Source organism: Arachis duranensis, chromosome 8 (assembly GCF_000817695.3).
Source record: "Arachis duranensis cultivar V14167 chromosome 8, aradu.V14167.gnm2.J7QH, whole genome shotgun sequence".
Classification (NCBI taxonomy): Eukaryota; Viridiplantae; Streptophyta; class Magnoliopsida; order Fabales; family Fabaceae; genus Arachis; species Arachis duranensis.
Genome location: NC_029779.3, coordinates 24,184,430 through 24,196,175, shown reverse-complemented (window position 1 = coordinate 24,196,175; position 11,746 = coordinate 24,184,430).

Sequence of the window (11,746 nt, the reverse complement as noted above, 5' to 3'; positions counted from 1 at the left end):
TTTTAAAAAATTTAATTATGAGAAAATAACTTAAAATTAAAAAGTAATAATTTAAACAAATAATAATAATTTATAATTTAAAAGAGTAATCTGTAAATAACTTAAAATTTAAAAAATAACAAACTAAGCAAATAACTTAAACTTTAAAAAATAATCACCTAAGCAAAATAACTTAAAATTTTAAAAATAACAACCTAACCAAAACAACTTAAAGAAATAACTTAAGTTTAAAAAATAACAATCTCTTTTAAAAATGACGTTTTGTTTTTGTTTTCAAATTTAAGCTCTTATTATTTTGTTTTCGAACTTGTTTCTTATTATTACTTGCTTTTTGTTATTTTGTTATTACTTTTAAATTGTTGATTTCATTATTAAACAACCGTCTTAATTTTAAAATAATCTATAAATAAATTTGTTTTAATTAGTTCAATAATATTAAGATTTAAATATCTAACTACCTTATTAATAAATTCAAAAACTAAATCGTTATTGATATCTAACAATCTAACCAAATAATTTATTGATTTTTTTAAAATTAGTTTAATAATATTAAGATTTAAATATCTAACTAAGTTGCTAATAAATTCAAAAACTAAATCCTTATTATTATCTAACAATCTAACCAAATAATCTATTAATTTATAAATAAAATTACAAAAATTTCTAATAACTATATTTAAGAAAATAATATCGAAACCCAACATATAAGCGTCACGTCAGCAAAAAGTCTCCCTATTTGTATTCGGTCTAGAAGAAAGATTATTTTAAATTTAAAAAGTAACAACTTAAGCAAATAATAAATTATAATTTATAAATAATATTTTTAAAAATTTTAGTGATGACACCTAAGCAAATTATTAGTTCAACAATATTAAAAATTAAATACCCAACAACCTAAGAAAGTGTATTTAAAAATTCAAAAGGTAACAATCTAACATATGAGCGTCACGTCAGCAAAAAGTCTCCCCATTTGTATTCAGTTTAGAGGAAAGATTATTTTAAATTTAAAAAATATTCTCAAACATAATTGCTTACTTAAAAATTAAAAAAAAAGTTTATTTGAATTTAAATTTAAAATTTTAAACGTAATACTTTAATTAAAAATTATAATTAGATTTTCTTTTTAAAATAAGTACACATTAAAAATCAATAACTAACTAAATTGTATCAACAATAATTCATATGAAAAATTTATAACTTTATGACATTAAATACTAAATTAGAAATTAACATAATATCAGCGGTGTGAATCGAATTAAAAATAAAAGAGAAAATTCCACTCTCCTCCCCTGTGAGATGCTAAAATGACACTCCCCTCCCCTTTATTTTATAAATGTACATTTTCCTCCCTTCTAACTTTTAAAAAACCTCATTTTTAATCAATTTTAAACTTTTTGTGTTAATTAATGTTAACTTTATCCATTTTTTAAGAAAAAAATTATTTTTTAAAAAAATATATTTTAACATTAAATAAAAAATTTTAGTAAGATTATTTTTCAATATCAATATATATTAATTGTTTACATATTACCAGTGGTAAGATTTTTTATTTAATGTTAAAATAATATATATTAATATCAAAAAATTAATAGTAAATATAAAAATAATTGTTAACAAAAATTTTAGTAAAATCACAATTTAATAATTAAAAAATTATTAAAAAATAGGTATCTTAGAAAAAAATAATTTAATTATTAATTTTTTTGAAAATATTTCGTTAAAAATACAATTTAATTAATAAAAGAATAATTTATTAAAGGATATTTTGCTAATCAAAATTTAATGATAAAAAATAAAATTTTTGTTAATGGATATTTTTTCAAAAAATAATTTATTTTTTTTTCATAAAAAATGGATAAAGTTAACATTATTAACACAAAAAATTTAAAATGGATTAAAGAGGAGGTTTTTTAAAAGTTAGAAGGGAGGAAAATGTACATTTATAAAATAGAGGGGAGGGGAGTGACATTTTAGCATCTCGCAGGAGAGGGGAGTGGCATTTTCTCAAAATAAAATCATAAATAATAAGCAAATAACTTCAATTTATATTTTTAAAAATTCTAAATTCCAAACATAAAATTCAAAAGAACCAAAAGAAAAATAACAACTCAAGAAAAGACAATGTTTCCACCAAAACAAACATATGCTTAGTATTATTCTATTAAATATACTCTAAAAGGGATTCTAAAACATGTGCATCCAAATTCTCAAGTTTCATTCTCAATCTTGATCTTCTTGCAAGTTGATGTATCTCCTTACATCTTCAAATATTCCGACTCTGAAGATAGTCGCTTGGTTGGTGTAATAGCATTTTTCAACACTTCGGATTCATCATTGTCCGCAACTTCATTGGAGAATTCAAGCAACAAATTCTGTACAAAATACTACGTTCAATTAAAGACTTCATTCTCACATACGTTAAATTAAAGACTTCCTTCTCACCTTTGATTTTATCTCAATAATATTTTTTAATAAAATAAAGATCTAACTTTGAGAAAACAAACAACCAAAAAATTCATTTTTTGAACAAATACCTTAGCACCTTCTACTTTTTCTCCTTCAATGATTGACGAAGTCTTTGAAGTTGAAAGCAAACCACCGGTGTAGTCAACATCCTAAAATTATAATTAGTTATTAATTATTATTTATGAATTAGATACTACTAATGATCAATGAGGCTACTAATAATCAAAGAGGAGAAAATATTGTATTTTTTTCAAAAATGTTTCCCTTAATAAAAACGTTTGTTACCTATTAATAATATTAATAAAAATATTCATAACAAAATAAGTTAAATAATAATTTAAAAAGATAAAATTATCAAAAATTTTAGATTTATAAAAATAATATATGATTACTCATTATCAATCTCTAATTCAATAAAAGTGTACTTGATAGATTTTTCATTCTTTTCAAGAGTTCTCTCACTCCCAATTCCAACAAGATATCCAACAACATCTGAAATGATTTAAAATAAAAAAATTGTTATCAATAAGTTTGTTAAAAACAAAACACAAAATAAGTTTATTAAAAAAAAGCACAGCCAAAATTATCAATAAAATAAATAAATTTATAAATAAATTATACTTTTTCTAAAATAATAAACTTACCAACTAAGTAGCTGTAATCGTACTGAGGGATATATTTTTCTTCCCTATAATTAATAAACAAAAATTAAAGAACAATTAGATGGGGATAAACAAACAAATTTAAAATATAAATAATATAAATTAAAAATAAAATCAAAAAATATTAGTAGAAAACTCACGTCTTCATCGAACCAAACCATCTCAATTGAGTATGGCAATGAAAATATTTCGTAACTTGGTAGTGTCTATAACCGTATCACTCGTATACATTCACACAAACTATCAATTGTAGGTTTGATTTATGCGATTTTGTGAATACCAGCCATTGGAATAAGTAGAGAAATTTTAGATTTTGGATGTATATAAAGAAAGAGTTTGATGTACTTTAAATTGTGGTGCTACACATATCTCATAACTTATACTTTTATAGTTGAGTTATAACTAAAATTTTTTAAATTTAATTGACTTTAATTTAAATTTGAATTAAATTTGCAGATAAAATAAAATAATTTAAAATTTAAAAAATAACAACCTCAGTAAAATAATTTAAAATTTAAAAAATAACAATCTAAGTGAAACAACCCAAACAAATAATTTTGAATTTGAAAATAACAACCTAAGCAAATAATCATTTATAATTTATAAATATAATTCTAAAAATTTCCAGTGACGACACCTAAGCAAATAAACTTTCAAACTCAACGTATGAGTGCCACGTCAGCATATAAGCTTCCCATTTGTATACTACTAGTGTTAAACCCGTGCGATGCACGGGCTTATATTTAAATTTAGTATAACACTATCATCGTCGTTATATAATAAACGTGTTAAATATGTTATTTTATCTTTATTCAAAGTAAAATATGAATAGAAGAGTTCGAAGTTTATAATATTCTTGAACCATAAGGAGGGAGATAAAAAAATAAGAACATATATAATTGTAATAATAACATGTTAATTTTACCCTAAATTTTATATCAAAAAGCTAATAAAAATTTATCGACAACCTAGTATCTTACTAACTTCATTAGAAAATCATTGGATGTTGTGCTCCTTGTTACACATTTCATTTCAAATTTGAAAAAAGAGTTATAGATAAATTAGTTATATATATAGTAAAGATTTGTACAAAAGTGTAAATCATAACATGCTATTAAAATAAAAATAATATTATTCTTACCTAAATATTATTAAAAACCTCTTTGAACACGACATTTGTTGTTGATGACTTTGGATTGGCGTCTTCGTTTAGAATTAAAATCCTAAGGCCACTGCGACTCTTAACTCTTGACAAAGCAACATAAAGTTGTCCATGAGTGAACACTGATTTTGGCAAATAAAGTCGTACATGTGATAATGATTGACCCTGACTCATATTAATGGTCATTGCAAAGTTAATGAAAATTGTCTCCGTTGGAACTTAAATGGCAATCCTGAATCTGAAGGGATCAAGTTCATTTTTGGAATGTACACTTTATCTCCAATATTTCTATCGGTCACTACCGTCGCTCCAATTACGTTGCTGCTAAGTTTGTTAACTATTAATCTTGTCCTGTTGCATAAACCTAAAGTCTGGTCTATGTTTCGCAGTAGCATTATAGCGACTCCTGACTTCAAAGTCAAATTGTGATTGAGTAGTCCCGAACATTTGATGTCATTTAGAAACTCTGGTGTGAACCACTCTTATTTTACATCTTCATTCTTATCAGGTTGACATGTTGTGTCAGAGCTCAAATACTCCTTTTCCATCCATGGAAAGATTGTCAAGACAAAATTGTTTACTTTCTCGACACTCTTAAGTGTGGGTGCAAGAATTGCTCTACTCTGAAAATACCTGTAATCTGACATGTTTTACAACAAATTTAGATATGCAAAGTCTACCAAATGAGAGAGAGGATCATCAGTAGTTGTAATCAATAGATCATCTAGAATTTCAACTTCTGATTCATCACCAACAACAGAGCCAATATTTTCATTTCCAACATCAAGTATCCAATTAGCAAATATCTTCATTTCACCTTCATCTTGATCCGAAGAAGACATTAGAAGCCTCATATTCGTATGCAGTTTCAGAACCTTACAAAATGACCACAGATGGGATGAGTTAATAGCGGATGCTAATATATCGTGTCTACTTCCTTTCGAAATCACTGGAAGTATCTGTCTGAAATCACCTCCTAGAACAACAATCTTACCACCAAATGGTTGATGTGTCTTCTGTTGATCGGTAACTGACATAAGATTCCTGAGCGTCCAATCAAGTGCTTTAAAACGGCAGTTGTACCTTCCCTCGCATACAACATATTGAGAACTCAAAATTGGATCCTGTTTTGGACTTCTCTGATCTCTCCTCATACCACATCATGGCGTCGCAATGCCGACAAAAAATTCTGGGTTACCAATATCTATCACATCTAATAATCACCAAGATAATAAATTGTTTTAGTTATATCTGCACAAATACTTTATATAAAAATATACCTTTCTTTCACCATGTTAAGTATAAAAATAATATTCATAAAAGATTACCGAAAAATACAATTTATGGATTAAAAAGATGAGATCATATAATACAATTTTATTGTGCCAACCTCAAGATTTAAGTTTTACAATCAATCAATGTTCAAATATAAAAATTATAATATATAACCATATCTTAGTTTAAATTTTAAAACTTGAACACTAAACGATAATTTTTTGTTTATAAAAAGCATAACAATAGTAAATAATAAAGTGCTGATATTGCTACTTCTTAAATTACTTGTATTCTCAGCAACATCGAATATGGCTGGGTATTAAATTTGCACAGAATCATCTAAAATAGTCGTATTTTCAGTAATATCCTCAACTTCTTGAAAATTTTTTGAAAGATTTGTAGTCAATTCCTTCAAAAATGTTTCCTTTGTATTAGGTATCTTTTTTTTTTCAGCTATGCACACTTCTTCTAATTCTTTAGTATCTAAATTTGAATTAAATGTACTTGCTTCTGTAATCATTAGAGATAATACATTAAGTACTTTATATTATAAAAAAAATGAATATATGTTAAATGTTTGAATCAGCTGAATTATGAATATATATTATGAAGGTAGTATTAAAGATAAAAGAAGTAAAATTTTAGCTTTGTGATAATTACAATCTATCATGCTTATCTTACCATGTCTCTTTTGAAGTAGTATAGTCTTCCTATTCAGTCTTACATCCCTTTGCAATCTAATTCCATTTGTGTACTCCAATGAATCTACAATAATTATTTAGCATATACTAATGATTGTTTGGTCTTTAAGTAATAAAAACATATTAACATAGTAACTTGTAGATATTATTTGATGTTTGTTGAAGATGTTGTTGACTTGTCTGATGACATGGACTATCATATGCTTCATGTGTGATACCCAAATTACTAATATCACTAATATTGGAACATCATTTTTTTCATCTACAGAGTGTAGATTAGTAGTTGGAGACCTTGATCAATGTGGTGTTGGGTTATTACCTAATAAGATAACTCGAGATATTAGTTTTGAACATATTTTTTGTTAAAGTTTATAATTAATAAATAGTAGAAAAATCAAAATACATAAAGTGCATGTACATTCCCATAAGTAAGTTCCAAAAAAAATATCCAAAAATAAATCTGTATTAATGCTATTTGTAATGTTCGACAACACCGATTGAAAATGCACATCATTGGAACTATCGCTTGAATTTCCTGTAATTTTTTCATAAACAAATTTAGTAATATATTACGAAGACAATGTAAATTAATAATTTATTACTTGTCAATAGCTAAATAATATATAAAAAATATTGTATTTTATGGGTTTTCATTCGGCCAAAATACTCATGACATGTTAGTTATTTTGTATACCAAATAAAAACTAAATATATAGAACTGACATACTTAAAAATACCAAATAAAAAAATATATTATTCTAACCTAAAAACAAAATTGATAAAATAATTAATTTATTTTTTTTATATGAAATCTACCTTAAATTGTGATTTGCTTTGTATTTTCTTTGTTTTTTAATATCAATTTTCTCTTCAATATAATCTTACTTCTCTTTGGACTTCTTGTATCTTTCAATATATACCTAAAAATATCAAATAAATAAATTTTTTAACCAATTAAAAATGTATATACATTATACATAATACATTTTTATTATCAAATTTTTTATATTATTAAAAAAAATAAAGTAGTACACATATGACAGCGTAGTACATGTATGGTATTTGTTTACCGAGACAAAAATGATGAAAGACATAGTCATACACAAACACCCATTAAAAACATGTATTTTGTGTCTCTCTAAAATGCTGAAACACTAATTTTTAACTTGAGACACTAATTTTTTTACAATTTTTTCTCATGTCTAACTTACCAAATAGAATATGAAATTGGTGTCTTCTTATGTCTATGTTAAATCGCACAGATTTTATTTTCAATGGCTGCTTTAATTTCTTTTTTATTCTCATTTATTTAGTTACGTAAACATATTTTACAGAAAATAATATATTTTTTTACAAAAGTATCTTTTTTCAAATAAATATAAGTTTAATCTCACGATCAATAAATTTAACTTATAGTTAAAGAGATTGAAAATAAACAACTTATAAGTAAAAAGAGAGAAAAAGATAAAAGTACCTCTATTGTTATAATCTAAAAAATAACAATAGAAAGTACCTCTATTGTTGTGCTGAGATAATCTAAAAAATAACCATATAAACGAATTAAATAGAAAAAAAATTATAAATGTGACAAATAAAAAAATTTTAATTTAAAAATCAAAACGGTTAAGAAGCCACTTAATTAGGAATTAGTATTAGAGTTTTAAATTTTAAATTTTTAAATAGAATTTTCTAATTAGCTAGTGCAAATTTAAAATTTTTAAATAAACTTTTTTAATTAAACGTTTGTTATTCATTAAGAATATAGAAATTTGTTAATTTAAAAACAATTTTTATTAGTTTCGTCATAAATAATATCAATCCTATTATTTATCGATAAAAATAAATAAAATTAAATACAATCTAAAAATTAATAACCTTATAAATTATGTAAATTTAGAAAAAATACTTAAAAAGAGAAAAAAATGAAAGTATTTCTACTGTGGAGAGACAATCTAAAAAGATAATAATAAAAATTTATAAATGTGGCAAGTAAAAAAAAATTAAATTTAAAAATTGAAATGGTTAAAAACTTACTTAATTAGAAATTAATATTAGAAATTCAAATTTAAAATTTTTAAAATAGAATTTTTTAATTAGCTAGTATAAATTTTAAATTTTTAAATAAAATTTTCTAATCAAACGTCCGTTGTCCATTAGAAATATAGAAATTTGTTAATTTAAAAATAAATTTTTTTAGTTTCATCATAAACAGTATTAACTTTATTATACTTTTTCTAAAATTTAAACAGTATTACATTTTTTTAAATTGTATAAATAATTTCACATCTTAATAAGACTGATAATTCTATTTATTTTATTATAATCCATTGATTTTATCTCACTAATATTTTTTGAATAAAATTAAGATCTAATTTTGAGAGAACAAACAAAAAAAAATATTTTTTAACAAATACCTTAGTACCTTCTACTTTCTCTCCTTCAATGATTGAGGATGTCTTTGAAATTGGAAACAAACTACCGGTGTAGTCAACATCCTAAAATTATAACTAATTATTATTTATAAATTAGATACTACTAATGACCAAGAAAGCAAAAAATAAATTAATTTTTAATAGAAGTACACTTATATATACTCACAATTTGAATAGGGTGAGCCTCTTTGAATTTATTTATGAGATCCACATTATTAGTCATTTTCTTAACTTTATAAGAAGGTGAAAAATATGAAATATCGTATATTTGAACTTCAACGATGAAGAGAAAGATCTTATCAATTAGGTTGAGTAAAAGTGTAGGTGTATCTGATAGATATCCTTTCTGCAGGATATTACATAATATATTAATAATAAATAATATAAAAAGTACCAATAAAAATATCTTCACTAATGCTTTTAGAAATAAATATTGGTTAGATCTTACTAATAAGAGTGGATCAAGTATCTCTACACAGCTCTCTTCCAAAACTTGTTTTGCCTCCTTGTCAAAGACTACATAACATGCACAGTCAAAATCATCAATGACACCAAGCTTTATTCGATACCTGCTTAAAAAAGAAAATAACATAAGAAAAAGTTAAATATAGACTTATTTAATATCTAATCCAATGTGCATAGACTTTAATTTAAATAAATAAATAAATAACCTTGGAGTCATGGATAAAAGGATATTAGTAGAAAACTCGCGTCCTCATCAAGTCAAACCATCTCAATTGAGTATGGCAATGGAGAATTTTCGTAACTTGATAGTGTCCATAACTATATCACTCGTATACGTACACACAAATTGTCGATTGTAGGATTGATGTCAGCAATTTTGTGAATATCAGCCATTGGAATAAGTAGGGAGATTTTGGATATATGTAAAAAAAGGGATTGATATACTTTAAATTGTGGTGCTTTACATCTCTCATAACTCATCCTTTTATAGTTGCATCATAACTAAATTTTTTAAAATTTGGTTGACTTTAATTTAAAATTTAAAAAATAACAAACTAAGTAAAACAACCTAAATTTAAAATTTAAAAATAACAACTTAAATAAATAATAATTTAAAAATTCTAAACTAACGTAAATATTTATTTATTGTAATATTAGTATGTAACAATCGAAGAATAATTAACGTAAATTTTTTTAAAACTCTAAATTTCTTTAAAAGAATTTATGTAGCTGTAATTAAAAAAATCAACAAAATTTAAAAAAATTATGCTAAAAAGAATTAACAGATTTTTAAAAAATAGTGTTAAAATAAAAAAAAGAACAATCTAAATAAAATCTAAATAAAATTTAAAAAATAACAACTTAAATAAAATAATTTAAAATTTAAAAAATAACAACCTAAGTAAAATAATCCAAACAAATAAAACAATTTAAAATTTAAAAAATAACAACCTAAGTAAAACAACCCAAACTTAAAATTTGAAAATAACAACTCGAGTAAATAATAATTTATAATTTATAAATATAAATCTAAAAATTTCTAGTGACGACACGTAAACAAATAAACTCACAGACTCAACATATGAGCGCCACGTCAGCAAATGAGCTCCCCATTTGTATTACTATAAAGATAAAGATATAAAGATAAAGATAAAGATAAAGATAAAGATAAAGATGATATTTAAAAAAAAATATAAATCGGAGGGTCCGACTTTTTGTTCTTTATAAATCAGATGGTCCGATTTTTATTCTCAAACAAACCGGAGGGTCCGATTTCCACATTTTAAATAAAAAAGTTCAACATTTGAGAATAAAACTCTTATTATCCATAATCCTAAAAAACATCATTTCTACCCCAATATCAAAAATAATTTGCGATGGATAGGGGTTGCGTGGGATTATACTTTTGTTAAGGGGTGAAAAGGAGTTTCGTTAAATTGTTTACTCTAAAATAAATAAATTGATTATACTAATTTTGAGTACAATAATTTATTTCGAATTCAATTCGACTAAATTTTTAAAGTGGAATCTTAGATTCTAAGATTTTACTGTTTTAGTCCCTCAAATATAAAATTCATTATATTAATCTTCGAGATCCAATTAAACAGTTCATTTTATTTTAGCTCTTAAACAAGAAAAAAATTGATAAAATGAAGAAGAATTTATATGATATGCAAATAATTTTATCTTTTTTGTTATCTAAAACGACTTTATTTTTACTTTGTTTAAGCGCCAAAATAAAATGATGTCATTTATCCTCATATTTAGCGTGACAATTTAGAATTAGCTTAATATTTCGTTTGTTGACTCAATGCTAAAAAAAGTACACGGACTAATATAGTACTTGTAGCAGAATCTCAAAAATCAATATAATAATTTTTGAATATAAAAGACTAAAATAATAAAAGTTGTGAATCTCAAAACTACAAAATGTAATCAAATTCAATTCATTTCAAATTAAATTTAATAATCTTTTATTTTAAATATATTTTTATGGTTAAAAATAATGATTTACAAAAAAAAAACCTTGTCAAAATAGCTAATTATATATTATGACATCAACAAAAGCAAATATTTTCCAATCTATTATTAAAAGATTCTATTATTTATAGTAGGTTTCTTTATTCGTTGCAATTTCCAGACGATCTCATCCAAATTAAACTCTATTTTATCTCATATATATTAGAAAGGCCCCGCTACACATACAAGCAAATAACGCATATAATCCTTACAAGTTGGCCCAACTCAGGTTTAATCCACGCGCACTCCCTCCCTTTAAATGGAGCGTCAATTTCACGCGCGTCACTCGAACGATTACGCTTCGAAAAAACCGCTCGTTATGGCTCACTCTTCCTCTTCTCCTTCAAAGATAACACAAATCCTCAAGTTTCGAGCAACATTCCAAACTGAAGAGACATTTGAACTCGTCGCGAATAATAGCAGAAACCATCAACAAAATATTATTCAAGGTACGTTATTGTTTTACTCATCTTGTACATTTTCCACATTTCTGTTTCTGATTTCGAAATCGAAGAACTATGTTTTACTGTTCTTCTATGTTCTTCTAGGTTTTATTGATCTTCT